The following is a 22,303-nucleotide window of genomic DNA, read 5'->3' on the forward strand; positions in this document are numbered from 1 at the left end:
ATTTTATCATTATCCCTTAGAAGCTTGTTTGTTTATTAATGAGATACAGAAAAGCAATGAATCCAAATGGGAGGAGAGTTGGGAAGGAGTACGGAGGAGTACATGAAAAGAATAACATAATCAGGATATATTTTGTAAAAAAAAGACCAGGGCCACAACCAAAGGCTACGGCTGGGTCACAACTCCCAGGTGACAGATCCTTTGGGATCTCTTTAGCTTCTAAATTGATTCTTTTTCTCCTTAAGGCAGCCTTTGAGGCTCAAAAATATTTTCTCATTGCTATTAAGCAACCCAATTGGCATTTATCAACTTTGTTACACTTACTGCAAAATAAAAGACAGATAGTGAGGTAGAGGCCTCCACCCAATTAACAGGTGGCAGGTTCCATGACAAAGACAGAAGTAGCATTAGCCCTTTATAAGAAGGGTAAGTTTTGTGTACATATCATCTGTAGCTTTTGACTTGAAAGCAAAGACTTTGTATTTCAGTATGGAGGTGAAATGGAATTTGAGTGAAGGAAAACAAGAGGCAGGCATAGCCTTACAATATAGCTTATAGGACTTACTGCTTCTTGTTCTTTACTTCTAACCTCACTGGCCTTTTAATTATCTATGTAAGCAGAGCAATATGCCTTTTTGCAACTGACTCAGGCTGCTCACCAAACCTGACTTTTTCTTTCTAGTCTACATCTTAGTGTAGCTAAATGAACATAAATTACTTGCCACTTCTTTGAGGAAGTCCTTTGACTTCTGTGGTCATACCTCTTGTTAGATATCACACTAATTATGCTTCTTGTTGCTGTGCCCAAATGTGCAACAGAAGCAACTTAAGGCTTTTTGGCTTACTGTTCAGATCATATAGAGATCACTGTGACAGGAATGGCATGACAGTGGCAGTAGCTTCTATCTGTGGCTGATTAAACTCTCGTAGAAGAATCTTACCCTCAAAGTCTGTTCTTGGTGACTTAGCTCTGCTATCTAGGCCATTTGTCTCAAGCATGCTATAACTTCTCCAAAATGACACCATCAACTGGGGGCCTGGTGCGCAAATACATAGGTCCATGAAAGACATTGCAACTCGAAACCATAGCATTTAGCTCCTTTTCTGATAGGTCCATGGACATCTCATAAACCAAACTGCATTCAATCAACCTTTGAGAATTCACATAATTTTTACAATCCCAATACTGTTCAAAGGGCTAAAATCTGGTCTCTTCTGAAATTCAGCAGGGACTTTTACCTGTAAAGTAAAATGACAAAACAAAATAAATTATTGAAGGTTACACACTTCTAATATACAATAGCACACTTCTATTTTTAACAGAAAGAGTGGGAGCACAGCAAAGAAAGAGAGGACCAAAGCCAGACTGACTCTCAGAATGGCAGTGAGCAATCACTTTAGCTCAATGTGCTATGACATCATGTGAGCTCCAGCGGGGGAGGGGAGGGGGAGTTTCTCAATGCCATAACTCTACAGCCTTGCTGCCTACTGGACACAGCTTCTTTCTCTCACCAGCTCCATTTGATACTTATAGATTTCCTTTGTAGATTTTATGTGTTCCTGGCATCATCACCATTATAGGATATCCACTGAAACTCATCTTTTACCATCTATATCTTATATCTCAACCTTTTGTTTTGCTCCTTAGGAAATACAATCCTGGTATACATTGCCTGGCCTCATTTGCGACTTTGAAACCTTGGTCTAAGTTGCAATGGCCCTTCAACTGATATTTTCTTTGTGTCCAAGAATCAGTACTTTGTGGATGTGACTAAGTTTTACAGTTAGCTCAAGATAGAACCTTGCCGATGTGGATCATAGAAGCTTCAGAGTGTTTGTGTGGCTGAACCGAAGAAAGTACTTCCCTATTTAGTGCTGTCCTAGGAGTATCTTTGAGCCTAATCTGTTTAGGCATCCTTGTTTCAGGCATATTAATTCAAAGGAAAGTCTTCTAAATGCATTTGTATTTTTATATACTGCAGTCATAGGGATCTTACCCTTAAGGTACTTTTCTTGTTGCTCCTGAAGAAAACATTTGGATTCTCCTTATTTGTTCTAATATCTTTTGAAACCCATACCAGTTCTTTTATATCTCCTGGTTCATATTTTGCTTAGCAAACTGCATTTACCTTTATCTTTCTGTTCCATGATTGTTTCTGGATTATCACTGTGAGTCTGACGAAATACACCAAGCAACAGTCATGACACAAAATAGAATGCTATTCTATTTTGAAATTTTCTCATCAAATGCAGACTTTGCTTTTTCAATCCAGTGTTATTCAAAATTCCAGGAAACAAGAAGAACATAGAGCGATTCCTTACAAGAATAGAACATGAATAGCAAGAAAAAATGGCAGCTCCTGATAGTCATTGTTTACTTCTGAAACCTCCTGAGCACAGCATTCATTGTTTTTATTTGTATTGCCATTTTGTTTATTCTCCCAATAGAATAATTTACCAAGCTCTGCTGACAGCATTCTAACCCATAATTTTAAAAACATCCATTTTTTTTTCTGCAAACCAATTCCAAATGCCTGAAAAGGATATAGGGTTCTCACAACAATATCCCCCCCCCACCCCCAGCATTGCTTTTATGTGTTAGTAAATTCTTTTGTTGCTTTGACCCCCATAGCTGTCAGAGGCAACTTACGAATAAAGGATCCATTGTGATTCATGGTTCAGAGCGTACAATGCATTGTAGGAGGGAAGGTATGGTGGTAGGAAAGTGTGACTGTCTATACTGTGGAAGCTTTCGTTGGCACTACAAGTAGCTATCAACTTTAAGTTTCATATCTAGCAACAGACTTTTGATATATCAGCTACATATTTCAAAAAGTCCATAGCACACTGTCCTGCACCAAATATCATCCAGAACTTCCAGCATTGGATTCATATTGAAACATAAGAGTGTGGGGCACACTTTTAGATCCAAGCGACAACATACATAAATACATGCTTCATCTCTCACAGTGTAAACTACACTTGAGCAATAACCCATCTCTGTTTCTGTTTTCCATGCCATATATTAACTTACAAAGATCAGAGAATATTTTTTGTTATAATTTTATAAATATCCAATATTGTTTGAGGTTTAAATGAGCCACTCCATTATTGTTAGTTGAGTGCACAAATGTCAATGGGCAAGTGGACAGTAACTTCTGACCATTCTTCAACACAGAACCAAAAAGATGGGTTTTATCATCAGGCAATGGAAACCTCATACTAATGGAAGGAGACCAGAAATCCTCTTTGGTAAATATTAATAACATTTTAAACCTCTGTGGCATTTTTAGATCTCATATCTATAGCCATTATCTAATTATGGTCTTAATGACTCCTTGAGAATATCTAGGAGACTCATTTTCATCCCTGGTGAGTAACTCTGAACCTTAAGGAAGTTGATGGAGGTAATAAGGTCATATAGGTAGTCTTAGGGGAGAATCAACTCAATTCCAGGTCTAATTGAATCCACATTCTATATTTTTCCCACTTAGTGCTAACACTATTTGGATGAAAAAGAACATTTTGTAGATTTGGAATAATTGAGAAACCATAAAGGATACTATAGGCTTGGAAATCTTATATGTTTGGAGGCCCATGGCACAAGGCAGATCAAAATAAGTAAGAAGAGTTCTGCTGGGTCCATTGGAAGGGGTTATTACCTGAGATGATCAGTCATTTCTAAGCAAAATAATGGAGTATAGTCAAATCGTTATTGAAAAGATGGTGTCAATTTTTATTCTTATAAATAGTTATAAGGAGTACCCCACCTTGGCTTCTCTTACTGCTATGTTTCTGTTACTTTGTTTGAGATTCCCTTTTGTTTGAGATGCAAAAGAAAATACAAAGCTAAAACAGTTTCTTTACAGCAACACTGAAAGGTTTCTGCATATAAAGCATAGATTTTCTTTATGTGATACTGAATATCAAAACTAGGGCTTCACACAGTCTAGACAAACACTGTACCATTGAATCATAGCTTTAGTCATAAAAAATATATTTTCAAGGTATATTTGGAAGCCTCCAAACTCACCAAAAATTCAAAATGTAGAGGTTTTTATTGATTTGTTTGTTTGATTTTGTAGAAAGGAATGATGTAAACAGATGTCAGTTCTTCTAGGGACAGCAGAAAAATAGAATTCAGGACAATCATTCTTTTTATTTCCATCAATTTATTTACATAGCCCCATCTCCCATCTCCCTTTTTCTTTGAGATGGGGGAGGCCCTCACCTTGGGTATTACCCTCCCCTGGCTCATCAAGTCACTACAGGCCTAGAGACAATCTTCTCCCACTGAGGTCAGACAAGGCAGCCTAATTAAGGGAACAGGATCCACAGGTAGGCAACAGAATCAAAGATATTCCCTGTCAGTTTTGGGGGGACTAGCATGAAGCTGAAGCTGCATATTTGCTGTGTGTGTGTGTGTGTGTGTGTGTGTGTGTGTGTGTGTGTGTGTGTGTGAGGGCTAGCTCCAGCTGATATATGCTCTTTGATTGGTGGTTCAGTCTCTGGTAGCCCCCAAGGGCAGGACAATCATCCCAAGTCTACTTTACTACTTGTAGGTAGTTTCTAAACTTGGAGACAGATTGTATTGGTTTATGAGGAAGTACTGGGGATCTTTTAAATCTAATATTCTTTAAGGGAGTCTAGTGATTTGTATATTTGAGCTTGGTGCTGGCTACTGTTATGTCATCTTGACACAATATATAGTTGTCACAGAGAAGAGATCCTCATTGAGAAAAAATTGCCATTATAAAGTGTGACTTTAGCCATTTTTTTCTTTAGTGATTTATCGTGGAGCCTAGCCTATAGTGGGTGGTACCATCCCTAGGCTGGTAGTCCTGAGTTATATAATATGTAGGCTGAGCAAGGTGGTACGCAGCACTTCTCCATGGCCTCTTCATCAGCTCTTATATCCAAATTCCTGCCCTGTTTGAGTTCCTCCAATTACCACTTTAGATGATAAATTTTTGTATAGAATTGGGAATGAAAGAAACCCTTTTCTCCCCAAGTTGCTTTTGTGTTTTATATTTCATCACAGCAATTATAACCCTAACTCTGGAACCCCGCCCCCCCCAAAATACAGGGAAAGAGCACTACAACAAAAGTTTTTTTCCCCACATCTCCAATGTGTGAAATACGTTGAAATGTATTCCAGATTGGGAAAGCTGTGTTTCACATTAAACTATCACACTGTACTGTGCAATATGAACAAATTCAATCAGGACAATTTGTGAGTATATCAATTGACACAACTTAAAAAAATCCAAAATTTATTCACAATAGAAACTTCCCAAGATTGGAATAGGAAGATATATTATCAAATCGATAAATAGTATTTAGGAAAAATTAAATTATTAATGCCAGTACTTAATGACAAACACTGAAATCAAATGTGTGTGTTTTTACCTGACATAATACTAGAAATGTGAGTCATAGCAATATGGCAAAAACCAAGTAAAAGGTATACAAATAAAATGTGTGAAATATAATGACATTTAACTGTAGAAGAAAATTCCAAAGGATTAACATAAAACAAAGCAAGGAAAAAAATCTTTTATAAACTCCTATCAACTTAGAGTTCAACAGATTATTGCACACAAGGTTAACACATAAAAATCAAATGCATTTCTATATGCTAATAATGAACATACAACAATCCAATTTAGAATCTACATGCTAAAAATAAAATAAACAAGAGGAGAATAAGAGAGAGGAAAATACAAATAAATAGAAGAACTACAGTGTCACAAGACTATATTTTCCATATAATGAAAATGTCAATGACAAATGGTAAATTGACACAAACTGTTAATAAATTCCTATGCAAGTCCCAGAAAGTATTTTTGTGGATATAAATCAACCTTGTTTTAAAGTGTATATGGAAATTATTGGCTCTAGAATAACTGAAAATTTCTTACAAAGAACTAGAAAATGTGGGGTATAATTCTACTGTGTATTTAGGCTTACTGAATATGAATGGTAAGTACGACATGAGGTACTGGCAGAAGGATAGACATACAGATCATTAGAACAGAATGGCACACCTAGACATACTCATGCACATAGCCAAAGCAGTTTTAAATAATCCACCTAAATGGTTTAGTGGAAAACCAAAGCATTTTTAATATCTCATGCTGAGGCAATAGGATATTTTAGGCAAAAAGTCACATGGTATCAGCACACATGACAAACTAGTAAAATTCACCATCAAATTCTCATGTTATAGTGATTTATTTTGAGTGCCAATCTTATCAGACTGAAAAGCACCCAAGAGATTACCAAAACACAAAGTTTGTGGAGAAATTCTTAAAGTTATTATTATTTAAAAAGGAGAACCAGCCCTGAATGTGTGTGGCACTATTCAATAAATGTTTTAATATGGTAATGGGGAAACAATAACAAAGCTCATGATATGGGCATAGTCTTTCTTTTTAGCTTACTTGGCCATCATGTTGTATGTTCTTTCTAAGATGAATTGAAACTTTTGAAATTTTGAGTTAAAATTAATATTTCCTTTCTTTACATTGTCTCACATATTTATCACAGTAATGGAAAACTAAGGTAGTTTGTTCCAGAGAAACAGTCATTGCCCTGGCTATCTTTTACAAAGCATCTCAGACATTTTTGGAACTATTTCATGATATGGATTTGGAAAAGTTCAGAGAAGTAAAGTAGGGAAAGGCTATGATGTTATAAGCCCAGCTTAATGCACAACTCTGTGATTTCGAGAATGCCAAAAGAATGAGTGCAGTATAATGTGTTCATTAAGAGAGCAACAAGGAGTCTTTTAGAAATCAGAATCCTAGCAAGTTTTTGTTACATGGCATACGTGTTATTCATACCCTAGGACTGTTTGAGACTGAATAGATAATGGATTTCATAGAAGTGTGATAGAATAAGTAATTTGGAGAAAGAAGCTTCATGACACCATAAAGTTCAAGATATGGCATGGGATATTAGTGTCCAGATTTACAGTGCTACTCAGGAGCAAACATCAGAGAAGGTCTTGGAAATTTTGATGTTAAGGAATGCACAATTTCCAAAAAATAGTAATTTTTTTTAAAGTGAAGCTCTTTGCATTAAAACAATGGAACACATCTCCCAGTTGCATCTCAAAAATTGTCCAGACCCCTCTCATCTCAGGATCATGGCCACAAAACAACTAATTTGAAATACTTTCCACTGAGAAAAACAGATCTGTTGGGTACCCCATTCACACAGAGAAGTAAATTCTCAAGGAGTAACATTACTGTGCTCAGTTGCCAGGCACTTAGAAGCCACTGCCATTGTGGTCCAAAGGGACATCCCTACTGTTCAAACTGGCATCAAATCTTGGCATTGTCTATATGATATTGGCTTTGCAAGTTTTCAGGATGAAAGTTGTGGTATTACTAGGTTTCTATCTGGGCTTTAATGAAACTCTGTAAGGCCAGGCTCATGTAACAGAGTTGAAGTCCTTGAAGGTAATCCTTGAGATTGTGATGCATGAACTAATAAGAGTAAAGTTGAAGATACAATGGAGACCTTAGTAAATTTGAGATTTACATATCAAAGCAAGTCATAGGTTAGAAGCTAAGCTAACATGAAAGAGAGGTCATGGGTTTTGATGAGAAGGCAGTGGAGTTAGGAACCTCTAAAAACTTTTGGCACTCATATTCTTACCTCTTGTGACACCAAGGATGAACACAGAGCTGAAAGATTTTAATATCTTGGTGAACATCAGGCCTACTTTGGTCTCATTCTTCTTTGCTGTTCTCTTAATCTTCAGTGTATCTAGTCTGTGACTTTACATTTTGCAAACATGTAATATGATTTTTATTGTATATGTACTCATAGCTAAATGTTTGCCTTGGATGCAAGAAGGTACTTTGAGCTTGGATTTGTGATCAATTTTTGAACTCCGAACAAAATGGGAACACTTAAAGATAGACAAAATGCTTCTGCATTATTAGATGAAAATGAACCATTGTGTGGATTGAGAGTGGAATTCTATCCTTCAAAGAGATATATTTGGGTGTCAAATTGACAAGGGCTAGACTCAAGGTGGATAGTCTTCATTGTCAACTTGATTAAATTTAAAATCATCAAGTATATAGGCAAAGCACATATCCTATTGTTTGTATGTCTATGAAAATGTGTTCAGAGAGACTAAGCTAAGTGAAGTGAAAGAACCTATTTTGAGTGTGGATTGTACTCACTACCCAATAGGCTTGAGCCTAGACTGACTAAAAAGAACATGGCAGCATAGGTAAACCCTGTTCTACTTCCTGATCTTAGTGAAGAACGCCACTCTGATCTGCTAGGCCCTCCTTGCCTCCATGTGTCAAGAGCCCTGAAGCCATGGACCAAAGTGAAAACTTCCCTTTAAGTTTTATCCCTTAGGTATTTGTCACACTAAGAGAAGCTGACTAACACATACATCATAAAAATACATCAAAATGAATAATAGACAAATAAAAATACTAAGTCAATAAAACTTTTAGAAAAATATAGGAGAAGCTGTTAAGGAATTTGGGCTAGAAAAAAAGTGTTTTCAGACTCAGTGCCCCAAGCACAACTCATAAAAATAAAGATGTGATATGCTGGAATTCATGTAAAAGTAACTAGTTTTACTGTGCCAAAACTTTTTGTTATGAATATAAAAAGGTTAGTTATAGACTAGGATCAAATGGTTATAAACTGTAAATCCAACTAAAAAATACTATCTAGAATGTATGTTTTATACATACTGTTATAGTATATTGCAAACACTACATATGATTTTAGTTCTCATGTTATTGTACATAATATATTACATATGATTTCAATTTTATGTTAATATATATTACATATGATTTTCCTTCTTAAAACTCAGCAAAGGAAAAAGAAATAGTCTAATGAGAAAATAGGTAAAACAGGAAGATATATTTCATTGGAAAGGGTGGGTTGTTTTCATTTAGTGCTAGAGATCCAATTTCAAGCCAACCTCTCCAAGACTAAACATGTGTTCTACCACAGAGCTGTGGCCGAAGATATTCTCCTAAAATTCTTAGTTGCAAATCTTTGTTTTTCTTCTAATATGTATAGCACTGCGGCTACTGAGCACTTGAAGTGGGACAATCATATTTGATATATACTTCAAGTGTACACAGTCCCAGTTTTCAAGATAACATGAAAAGAGAACATAAAAAATATTGTTAACAAATTTTATACTGATTACAGTTTTAATTGATAACATTCCTGCTATATTGGTTTAAGTAGAGTATGTCATTAAAATTTAAAAGCAAAGGGTGCACTCTTAATCGCAAGTAAGGAAATTAAAGATATTTAATTATTAGATCAATGAAAATTCAAAGCAAAATGAGACTGCCCTTCACACCTACCAAAATGGATGAAGCAATACAGAATGACAACAGGAAAATTATGGCAAGAAAGCAGAGAAATGGAATCATTAACAAATATGACCCTGCACATGTTCCCATGAATATTTATCTTAGAGGATAGAAAACTTCTGTTTATTGGCAAATCTGGTGAGAATAGCCTTATTCATATCTACTGAACACCAGACGTAGCCCTATGTCCTGATGGAATGAAGGAAGAAACTGGTATATCTACATTATGGAACTCAAAAGCAAAAGGAACAAACTTCTAATGCAAAAATCTGGGTGAATTGGAACAGGGTTATGCTGAGTCCAAAAAGCTTGTCCAAAGTTATGAATCCATTTGTATAACACATCTGAACTCAAAAAATGTTATGAATAGAAAATAGATAGACAGTAGAATATAGTATAAGTATGGTTATAAAAAAGGGTAACATGAAAGAGACTTATGTTCCTGAAAAGGTTCTATATCTTGATAAAAAGACTGGATACAGCAAACTACATAGTTAAGAAAAATTGTATACTCAAAAGTTGACACCATGCCTACAGATTTATGCATTAAAATATGTCTTCCAGGGTCTGCCTTCCCCTCTGTATTGGCTCTGCCAGAACCTGATCAATACAGATGTAAATGCTCGCAGCCAATCATTGGACTGAGCACAGAGACCTCAATAGAAGAGTTGGGAGAAGGACTGAAAGAACTGAAGGGGTTTGCAACCCTATAGGAAGAACAACAATATCAACCAACCAGACCCTCAGAGCTTCCAGAGACTAAACCGCTAACCAAAGAGTACACATGGAGAGACCCATTACTTCAGCTGCATATGTAGCAGAGGATGGCCTTATCTGGCATCAATGACAGAGGAGGCCCTTGGTCCTATGAAGGCTCGATGGTCCAGGGTAGAGGAATGCTAGTGTGGTGAGATGAGGGTGGATAGGTAAGTGGGGGGCACCCTCATAGAAGCAGGGTGTAGGGGGAATGGGCTAGGGGTTTTGTGGAGGAGAAACCCAGAAGGCAGATAATATTTGGAATATAAATAAATAAAATAACAAATAAAAATGCCTTTCATTTTTATTGGTTATTTTATATAAAAATAACCAGAGTAAGGTAAACATAGTGTTTCAGTGTTGATGTTCATTGGTATACGGCTGGAACGCTGTACTATAGATTTATAAGATATAACTGTCAGTGTTAAGATTGGTAAAAACAGAAAATTTTCTATTATGTATTACAGATGTATATGAATCTATTATGGTCTTCAAGAGTCTTTTGGTCACAAATACATAATATTTTGTATTTGTTTTACATACTGCACTCATACAGTAATACTCTCAGGATTAAGTAAATACCAGAATTCAGAGCATAAAGATCTAAAATAATACATATCCATTCTGGTCTTGATGAGTCATGGATCAAACCAACTCTTGTTAAAACAGTTTCCATATTCCTGAGTCATGTAGGCAGTGAGTATCTTGATTTTTAAGACACTTGAGCTAAGGAGTACTTTTCTTCATTGACTAGTGAGGGCTCTTTCATTTTTGCCTCTGGTAGGTGAATTCAAAATAAATTTTGTGAAAATCTCAATTGTGAAGCAGTGGAGATATGGTGTAAAGGCAACACATAGATGACTTAAATTTAAAGCTTTGCCATGGATTTGTGACTTTAATAAGGCCACTTAATCTTTGAGGAGGTGTTGATATTACCATAATTTATGATAGAGTTCCAACCGTGAAATAAATATTTAAGTGTCTGATGAGCGTTTTGGAGCAGTAAGTTAAATTAATAAATCCCTGCCTTCTGGAGGTTGCATTCTAGATCAAGGGCATGTACATTAAGTGCATACCAAGTAAACTTCTTATACACTTGAAGTGATGCAAAACTCAGAGTTCTGTGGTTAGGAATGAGTCAGACGAAGAGTGTGGTTTTGTGTGGTTAGGAGGGCTGTGAATTGCAAGAGGATGTTTGCAGAGTGTACTAGTAAAGATTCCATGGAGGACAAGAACCCATAGAATAAATATGTAATAAAAAGAAATTAATTAGATTGTCTTTCAGAGTATGGTCTGAGTAGTTCAACAATGGGTGTCTCATACCAGAGAGGCTGAGAACCTGATAATTTCTCAGTCTGCCAAATTGGGAGCTTCAGAGAGTCCCAATCTGGGGCAGAAGCATTGAGGATTCTGAGAGAATGATTGCTCTTCTGTTCACTTTGGAAGTGAGGAGAAGCTCTTTTCAATATCAGTTCAAGAATCAGCAACAGCAGCACCGGAATACATGGATTTATCAGTGAAACTAAAGGCCAAGTAAAACAGCAAAACAAAGAAATAAAATTTTAAAAAAAGCTTTCCTTCTTCCATGTCTTTTCATTTGGATTACTGAGCAGCAGGTGACATGCTTCTCCCATTTAAGGTGGGTCTTCACACATCAGTCAGGAAAATCTCCTACAGACATGTCCTCAGAGCAGCTTACGTTGACACTTCTTCATTAAGTGTTTTTTCTTAGATGATTTACAGAGTATGCCAAGTTGACAAAATTGACAATCCTAAATATGGAACAGAAGTGAGTGAGACACGTGGGTGCCTGGACAAAGAGCTTCCCAAGAAGGGAATAGAGAAATGGCTTGCTTTTGGAGCACATGCTTCTACAATTTTCAGAGATGGCCTAGAAAGTCTCCTCTGGAATTTTCATCTCTTGATTTTCTTAAAATACAGTATGACTTCATGCATAGTAAGACATTGAAATTCTTATTAAAACAGTCACTTTTTAGTCTTTGAATTTCACATGAAAGCTTAGATGAGACAACATGATTTAGGTTTGTGGGGAAAACACATAAAATTCCATATAATGGGAAATGGGCCCAGATAACAATTTTTATTCTTATCGCAAATATAGGCTTAGAGTTGTTTATCAACACTATTCTCATCTGTCAAGAAGAAACTTTCCAAGGCTATAAATTAGTGAATTTAATGAGGAACTGGGAGAAAGGATATTTTAAAAAATTTAGAGTTCTCAGTATCAACTTACTGACACCACCCCTACCACTTGGTGGTCAAAAATCTCTTTGGAGAGAACCCTTGAAAGCATGAAACCTTAGACATAGACATCCATGTACACAGCTTATTTTTCATTCAACTTTGGGGAAGATCAGAAACTCTTTGTAACCCATAATTTCAGGCTCAAATTATGGGCTGCTGAGAAATTATTGGGTTGATCTTTTTGGTTTTTCTTTGTTTTTTAAAAAAAATATAAATAAAATAACAAATATATTCTTATGGCAAGAAAGTGGGGAAATGTATATAAAATAACTTCATGTGTTGAAAATTGGTACCCTGACATGGGTTGCTATTTACTAGTGTTTATGAGGACATATATATATATGGTGATATTATAATTAATATTTAATGCTAATAATTAATCTAAATGATATAATTTTATGTTTGCTATGATGGTGAAGAGGGATGCTATTGCTTATTTTTAATAGCAGACACAGGAGTATTCCTGTGACATTTGGTGAGCCCATTTCTTAGTTCAAAGTGTGCATGTCTATATCCCCCACAAACACACACAGAAAACCATGTGTGTCTGTATGTAGTGCATGTGTTCCTCTGTGTCTGTGGTGCTTTTGTTAGTGTTTGTTGGAAGTAAAACCTTGCTGTTTACATCAATGCACCAAAAGATGAATCTGGTAGAGAGCAGGACCTGGCCCCAGGGGCTGACTTCCTGCAAGGCTGTTTGAAAAACTCTTTTGCAGGCAGACACTAGCAGAGTCTAAAATATATTCCCCATGTCTAGAAACATACCTACTGATTTTTTGCAAGTTTTAAAGCATAGCCCTCTCTTTGGTCTTCAGGTGTTTGTACTTTTTTTTTCTCTTCACATGATGTAAAGTAAGAAAGGAGAAAAATATTTCCAGCCAGAAAATGAATTATGTTTGTACCTATGGGCCTTCAGAGGAAAGGGTATTGAGTGTTAGGACAAGAGGTTGAATTTGAGAGTTAACATTGTGGCTCTTAATCCCATCAAAACCATTAGTGAGGGGCTGGGGAGATGGCTTTGTCAGTAGAAGGCTTGCCACTCATTCGTGAGGCTCTGACGTTGGATCCACAGCATTTATGTAAAAATCCAGGTCTAGTGGTATGTGCATGTAATTCTAGTATTGGGAAGACAGAGAGGGGAAACTTAGGGGCATGATCTTCAGTCTGTCTAGAATTAATAACCTATAGGTTCAATGAGAAAACTTGTTTCTAAAAATTCTGTGGTAATCAATTGAGGAGCGTACTCAATGTCAACTTCTGAACTCCACGTGCTTGCCTGTGAACATGTATAGGGGAACATGTACAAGCAACACATTCACACCAACAGACATACATAATATCCACACACAGACACACAGACATACAGACACACACACAGGAACAAATCAAAACCCATCAGTGACTGACACTCTTAGGAAAAATCCCCAAAGCTTCCCATGATACAAATTGTTTATTTCTTGGATAGGATTGACTCTAGTTTGCCATATTTAGACACTGTAGAAAGTTGTTTGATTTAAAGAGTGCCTTCATGTCTAGTTTTCAACATTTAAAATACTTGAAGAGAAATTAAACAGTTATTCATCTTATGGTGGGCTTTCCATATTAACTCTGGAAAAAATTCTCATCACGTGTTTATTTTAAACAGATGTTTGCTCAGCATCTAATTCATACCTGATGCTGTGTTATATAGTGAAAACCAAGTATTATTGCCATGTAAAGAAATTTACAATCTATTGAGGAAGGTAAGCACTATGTGAGTGAACATGTAAATATAACATTACAACTGTGGTAAGAGCCATAGAAACAACCCAGAGCAGCTAACTACATTCATATGATTTAGCCTGCTATCAAGGAAGGCTCTTCTGAGGAAGTGACTTTTAACCTGATGTCCAAGGAGAATTGACTGAGTTGATAGGGAGATAAACTGTTGCCTGAAATATTTCTCGCTCCCCTCCCCCAATGACTTTATGAAACAAACAAAATTGAATTCTTATCCCATTGTGAAAAGTAAGTAAGAGAGAGAGGAGGAGGATCTATGTAAGGAAAATATTAAGCAATAAATCTTATTTTTATATTGTAGTCTCTTTCCTTCAAACTGTTCCTAATCCCCTGACTTTTGGTTCATAAATAGAATTTTCCCTCACGTTATAGCTTAGCCTAAAGACAATGAGCAATTTCACAACAAATGATTTATGTACTGAAATCTGAAGAGATTTTACTCATAAAAATACTTCAGCTATTTCTCTTGATTGTCTGATTTATCAGAGTCTGGCTTGGATGCTTCTGAATTAACTGCAGATTAAATGGTTCAAACCAGGTAGAGAAGTGTAAAGATGAGGGCAGGGGTCACTGAAGAGGGCTGCTCAGTCCTGTGGTTCAATATTTACCCACTTACATGGCAGAAGGCTTCCACTGGTCATTTCAGAACTAAAAGCAAGAGATAGAGAAAGAAAAAGTGGTACCTTGGGGAGTTACCTATGCTCGGATGCTCAGTCGTCAACACACTTATTCAGAACCCAATTGTTAAACACCGAGGTAATAATGATGGATGCATTAGGTGTGTGTATTTTTCTCTGGGGATCTACAGTCAGGTGGGAGAATAAAATGATAAAACAAATATGGTTTCTGCAAAGCCATCTTGATGTCAGTGTCATATGAGTATCTTGAAAATAGATTGTGGGTCAGACAGTATTTAATCCTTCCAGATGTATGCCTTTGTTTCTTCTGCTAAATAAATCCGTTTTTCCTCATATTCATCCAATTGTCCACCTACTAATAAAAACTACATTTAGTGAGTTTTAATTTTCTCTTTGTATATATGTGTCTGTGTGTGTATATGTGTGTGTGGCTTATGCTCCTATATGTACATTTGTGTGCAGGTGTACTCCCTGTTTGATACATGTGGAAGTCAGAAGTCTGCACTGCCTATCTCCCTCTATTTTGCTCCTCTATTTCTTAATGCAGGGTTTCTCATTGGACCTGGATCTTGCTGTTTTAACTAGATTGGCTGGCCACATGGCCTTATGAGGTTATAGACAAACACTACCACACCTTACTTTTATTTGGTTGCTGGGGATCTACACTCATGTCTGCTCACTTATGTGCCAAGTCATCCTCATCTCATTCCCCATTATGCCTTTTATTCTGTGTCATTCAAAGGAGCTCCAGAAGATGAACCAGATGGAGATGCACCTTCAGAGCATTCACAATATCAGGGGAATAAAAGCTATTCTTGCAAAGCATTACAGTAAAAAGCAGAGCTGGGTACATGTGTCAAGAGTTTCATCTAAGAATCTGAGTGCTCAGAGGAACTGAGATCTTATTTAGCTGGGGTGACTGACTCTATAAAAAAAGAATTCAACCAATGTGTTCTGAGTGACTTACTTGAATGCAAGCTGCATGCTAGATCCCAGAGATGCAAAGATAATCAGATGTACTGTCAAAACATAGCTTTTAGTGTAAAAGATGAGAGTGGTGGGTGAGTGAGAGAGAGAGAGAGAAAGAGAGAGAGAGAGAGAGAGACAGAGACAGAGACAGAGACAGAGACACAGAGAGACAGAGACAGAGAGTCAGAGTGACAGAGAGATAGACAGAGACAGAGACACAGAGAGACAGAAAGAGAAGAGAGGGTGAGACAGTAACAGACAAGCAGAGGCAGAAAATCATAAAGACCAAAAGAGATGCACAATTATTTCAGTACAATGAGTATCATTCATCTACTTAATAAATATATTTTTTTGGACTCTTGTACTACCACACATGGGTGCAAATCTATCAGGATACAGAATGATGATTCAATGTTTGTGCTACATGCTTGATATCTCTCCTGAAATTCAGTCTTAGACAGCCCATGTACATGGCTTCTTGAGTGTCTAATGAGTAACATAAACTTTCCTTGTTCCAAAGCATATAGTCTCTCTAAACCAACTCTTCCACCACATTCCCAGCCTAATAACCATCCTATCCACCTCTCTTCTTTCCAATGTACAAGAGAAAAACCTAGATATCTTTTTTATTCTTTTATTTGTCACATATGACTAATAGGTTAAGAAAATTCTGCTACCATTACCTAAAAATATACATTAAGAGTATGACTTCTTTTCTCCACTAAGATCACATCCTTGTTCCAGGCTACCAGATTCTTCTCAAAGCTAAATCCTTGTCTAAGCACTTTAACTAGTTCCTTCTTCCCGTTATTGCTTCAGTGTTGCCTACATAGTAGTCATAATGGGTCTTAAAAACTGTAATCCACAGTGGCCACCTCTCTATTTGTCAAACTTATCAATGTCTTCGTGTTTCAAGATTCTTGAACTAGCCTGGACAGTTCTTTATCATAGCTTAATTACCCCCCCAGATTTTTTTTATGACTTCATCAGCAAATAAACCTCTGTGAGTAAATGCCTTGTACCCAGCAAGTTTAAGGATTTGTGTGTGTGTGTGTGCAAAATTAATTAAATCATCAGTTATTTATTAGTTATGTCTTATAGCCAAAACTTTTATGTCATCTTTGGCCAAAAAATATTAAAAAATATTGTTCTTGAAGAAATATTCTAGTTCCAAGGAAGTAAGGTAGAACAGTGTCAGGGAAATGAAGTTGTATTGGAAATCAGAAAATAGTGTCTATTCCCATATTTGTTCTGCCTAGACACTATTGACCTATTGTGCCAAGTTATTGAGGTGCTCCATACATTTATTCAAATGATGAGAGCTTTGAATCAAATACTACTTGATTATTAAATTTCTCATAACTTAACTTCACTGATGACATATCAGCAAATGAGTCTAATAACATCATCACTTTTGGATAACGATATGTTCCAGATGACTCAGTGGGAGGTCTCCTGAGGTCCATCTTTAAGCATTAAGAAGCCTACTTTCTACCAGCATTAGAGGCATTTTCCCCACCTATATACACTTAGTATTCTTTTTTTCAATCATCAGTTACATAGAAAAGTAGATTATTAGTTGTTAGTCTATCTTAGGTCTCTCATCTAGTAACATTACATTTATTACTTTACTTAAGCCTTACCACATTGCCTTGAACTGTAGGAATTACTAAAATTTTACAGATAAATGAGGAAAATGATAGTAGAAAAGACATGATCAAAGTCAGAGTCTATGCTTGAAGCTTAAGATATGGGTCAGTCTGTAGAGTGCTTGTCTGGCATGCATAAATCTCTTGAATTCAATCCCCAGCATACTATAAACTAGGCACAGTGTTACACACCTATAATCCCCGCAACCAGAATGTGGAAACAAGGGGATTACATGTTCAAAGTTATCAATGACTATTTAGCAAGTTCAAGGCCATACTGAACTACATAAGACCCAGTCTCAAAAATAGAAAAAAATTAAATGAAAAGATAAAAGAAAACAATTAGAGCCCATCTGTACATTTCCCAGAATCAGTTGACAGGTTTATGCTACAAGCCACAGAAGGTCAAATACCTGGATGGAATTTCAGTTTTGGTCTTCACCATCTATATAGAATTTGAAACCTCAAATGCAAAACTGTGAGCCTCAATTTTATCATCTATAGCACAGGGCTTATGATATCAACTTCTGTACATTCAAAGGGCTGCAGTCTAGTCTTAAGGTTCCTGTGAGCCAGTACAAGGAAAAACACCCAGCAAAGTGCAGAAATGTTTAAACTACCATCCACCTAATGGCTTTACTTTCCATCAACTGTGGAAGAAAAGTTAGGAAATAGTTGAAAATTGAAGAAATCCTTTGCAAATGTATCTGTCTCAAAGGAAAGATAAGATGGAGCTTCATTTGGGCTGACTTTCCAGTCTAATGACCTAGAATTCACTGTGATGCTTTTATTCTTATCCCAGTGTGCTGCAGCCCACATGAAAATGTCTGATAAACTGGAGCTTCTTTTGATGCATGGGAAAAGAAGATGTTTTCTATTCCAAGCACCCATATCATTTCTGAGTATTTTTCTTCATATTCTTCTGGGAGTTTTGATCTCATATTACTCTTCTTTTGATTTAAAGGATAGGAGGGGGGAAAAAACCTACAGGACTTTTCAATTATTTATCACACAAGGCATTTAAGGCTTGGTTTCAAAGTTTCTTTCTGGATTTCTGCAGTCACTCATGCACATCAGGATGCTGATCTGACCTCCTGGGAGGAGAGTTCAGTAAAGGCCAAAGAACTTGTCGAACTGATTCGTGGAACCTCTGATGCTATGACCCAGGCAACTGTTTCTAAGCTAGAGGCAGCAACGGCAGCAGCATGACAGAAAGGGCTGCTGGGAAACTCTTACAATCACCAGGTTCTTCAGTTTCACTCTGACCTTAATGTTTTTTGCCTAATAAGGGAAATTTATGCCTTTACTTATCATATTACACTTTTATTTAGGCTACCTATAGGTTCACTGAATACTTATTGGATGTCTGTATTATGCAAAAATTATGACTAAAATTTTAATAATGAAAATTGTTCCTTATTCATAGAATGATTCCTCAAAAATACTCAGGTATGAGACAATCAGTATTGAAAAATCCAGCTCTATGTATTATGGGCTATTAAATAAGCCTGTTAACATGTATGAGCTGACTGTCTTTATCTGTTAGCTGGGGCTAGTAATAGTAAATCTCAACATTAGGATACCATAGTTCATATAGAACATATACATACAGCATATCCAGGCCATGGTTTTCCACAGAAAATTAATAAGCAGAATTACTATGGTTGATGCCTTCATCTTCTCCTGAAGAAGAGAGGCATGTTAAAGCATTTGTACAAAAATATCATTACAGTGGTGCTACGTGGATGATGAGGGGAGCCTTTTCCAGCACATATTCCAGCCATCTCACATTGTAGAGCAGAAATTTGCTTTAATGTGCATGCAGCACCTGAACCCAATCTCAATGTTAAATACAACCTAAACACCCACACCTATTCTGTTGTAAGAGCCATCACCCATCATCATTGTGATTGATTCTGGTGTGATTTTGTGATTTTTAACCTAAAAGAGAATCCCAAGATTTTTATGTTGAGATAAAGGTTATCTTTTCTTCCATGGGACATGACAGAGGAATTATTTGACCCATCAGTGTTTAGAAGTCACTTGTAAATCATTGAGAAAATCAAACTTAGGTGTGAAATCAGTATCTTTGGAGTGTCTAAATCATATGCATATATTTATGCAGTTGTTTGGTAATATTGTTGAGCCAGTGGATCCAGCCTTACGCAAAATTTAATTGTGTCTTGAGAAAATTGAGACAGACATTTTCTTCAGTAATATAAAGCAACTCAATTCAAAATAGGCCAAGAATCTAAATAGACAGTTTTTCCAAGGAAAATACCAAAATAGGTACCAAATACATGAGAAGGTTCTTGGTATAAGTCATTTCATACAAATGAAAAATAGCAAGATATCTCTTCTTACCTGCTAACATTGCCAAATCCAAGAGTTCTGATACAAGTGAAAACAAGTATGTGGAGAAGTTAGAACCCACATGGATTTCTTGTGGGAATATAAAGCAGTACAGCCTCTTTTGGGAGAGAATATGAAAGTTCCTCATATGGACTTAAAAAAATTACCTGAAAATTTCATTTGTGTGTTTATGAAAAATGAAAAAATTTTTTTAACCAAATAATTTTAATGTTTTCAGAAGCATTGTTTGTAATAGCTAAGAGAAAGAAATAACTCAAGTATCAATAAAAGGGTGAATAGATAAAAAAAAATTGTGGCACACATCTTCAGTAGAATTAGAGCAGCAAGATTTGCTATTCTGTGCATAAATTTAAAAAGCATTATGATATAAGAAGCTAGTCAGAGCATCCTCCATATTATATAATTCCATTCATAGGAAAATTTCACAACAAGGAGCTCTCTAAAGGCAGAATAGATGAGTGTTTGCTCAGAGGAATGGGAAGACATACATTGATAACTACAGTGTGCAAAGCTTTTTGGGAGGTAATGATGTAGTTCTGAAATTGTGGTGATTGTTGCATGTATCTGTAACTGCATAAAAACCATCGGATTGACCTGTGTATACAAGTTAAATGGAATTTTATACTACTCAAGCTGTTAAAAATTAATATTCTTTATCATAAGTCAGTTTTAAACTGACATTTCATCACTTTCAATGGAAGTTTCTAGTACAAGTGCAGTGAATAAAAAACGAGTACTGTATGGGAGGAGGTGCCACTATTCTCGGATTTAATCTGGTCATTGATGCCAATCAGAGTATAAATAAGAGGAAACTCTTGGTGAGTTGTGAGGCCAGAAAGCCATGTGGCTGGGGGAGCTAGTCCAGAGCAAGAATGAGATTGCCCAAGATATGTTCCTGGGACCGGGAGTAGGATTGTTTCCTCCTTGCTCTGGGACTTCATGTCCCTGCTTACAAAGTCTCTGCAACCCCAACTTCTGCCACCCTTGAGGTAGTCACTTAGCCTGGTGGCCAAATTACAGGTTTAATTTCCTCTCTCTAAGGACCTGTTCACCAAGCCCCTGGAATTCCTTTTCATGTAAATGAAACATCCCAAGCACCTCAGAACCAGCCAATAATATACAGTTACCCCCCAAACTCCCACCCACTCCAAAAGGTATAAGTAGCTCTTGGCACTCTCAATAAAGGAGAGCTGTTTCACTGAAAACCTGTGTGTGGGAGTGGGTTGAGGGAGCGGGGAGGTTGTTTCTTTCTGGCACTAAAGCAGGCTGAGACCTTGTGAACCCACTCTGGCTGGGTGGTTTCTTCTAGCCCAGCCCAGTTTGCAATGGCAGACAATCTGAGGGCATAAACAAATCCCAAGCTGACAGTGGGTAACATGTATTATAATCAGTCTGGTTCTACTCCCCTGTGCCATATCTTTGAGGCTATTAATTGCCATCTCCCTCCAAAGTATATAGAGGGTACCATTGGCACTCATCTCCAAGCAGTTTTAGGATCCACTCCAAAATGGGGTGGGCCAGGAAATTTCATGGCATCGTCAGCTGGATTTCTGACACATCACCTGCTTCCAGTACTGATGATTGGTTTCTGTGGGGCATGTGAGGCATTTGACTAAGGCAACTTGCCTGAAGCAAGGGGAAGGTTGAGGCATGCCCCAAACCCCCAAAGTATTCTCTTGAGACCCACAGAAATAAGGATTGCTCCCTCCTTGTTCCAGCCTGCATGCTCCAGGGCACATAGCCCTAGCAACTCCAACCTCTGTCTTTTTTGAAGTAGTCACAAAGCCAAAATACAAGTCAAATACAACGTCATGGCCAAAATACAGGTTTAAAAACCTGGAATTAATTCATGTAATTGAAGCATTTCCAGCATCTCTGTCCCAACCAATAATGTAATGTACACTCACCCCAAACCCTCTACCCTCTTCCTAAAATTTATATAAGCTTTGTTTAATAATAATAATAATAATAATAATAATAATAATAATACTGTGTTTCACTGAATACTGTCTAGAAGAACTGTTTCACTGCCTCCCAATAAAAGAAGATGAAGATCCTGTGAACCCACCCAAAGGGACAAGACTTGTTCTGTTCATTCTGACTCAGCTCCCAATGGTGCCTTCTGTCCCCAAGGACAGAAGCAAAGGCCACCTGGAAGCTACATGCACAATTTGCACTGGTGTGTCCACTCTCCTCCTTTCTACAGATCCATTTTCTCTCTTCTTTGGCCTTCATGTCTGTGTTCCTAAAAACACGGTGTTTTCCTTGTATTATGTCTACAATCTCAGGAGTTACCTAGGCCTATCCTTGATTTACTCATGTAATTGCCCATGAAAAAGGTTGAAGAAAATGTGTGGGAAAAAAACCAGTATTGTACCTGACCTAGTCACCCATGTCTTAAATGTTAGTTTTCTTTCTCTTCCTCCAGCAAACCTTCCAAGGGTTGACTAACTAGTTTTTGAAGTTTTTCACAGGGTCATGTTTAGACCCTCTATTGTCA

This window comes from Arvicanthis niloticus, chromosome 5 (assembly GCF_011762505.2).
Source record: "Arvicanthis niloticus isolate mArvNil1 chromosome 5, mArvNil1.pat.X, whole genome shotgun sequence".
NCBI lineage: Eukaryota > Metazoa > Chordata > Mammalia > Rodentia > Muridae > Arvicanthis > Arvicanthis niloticus.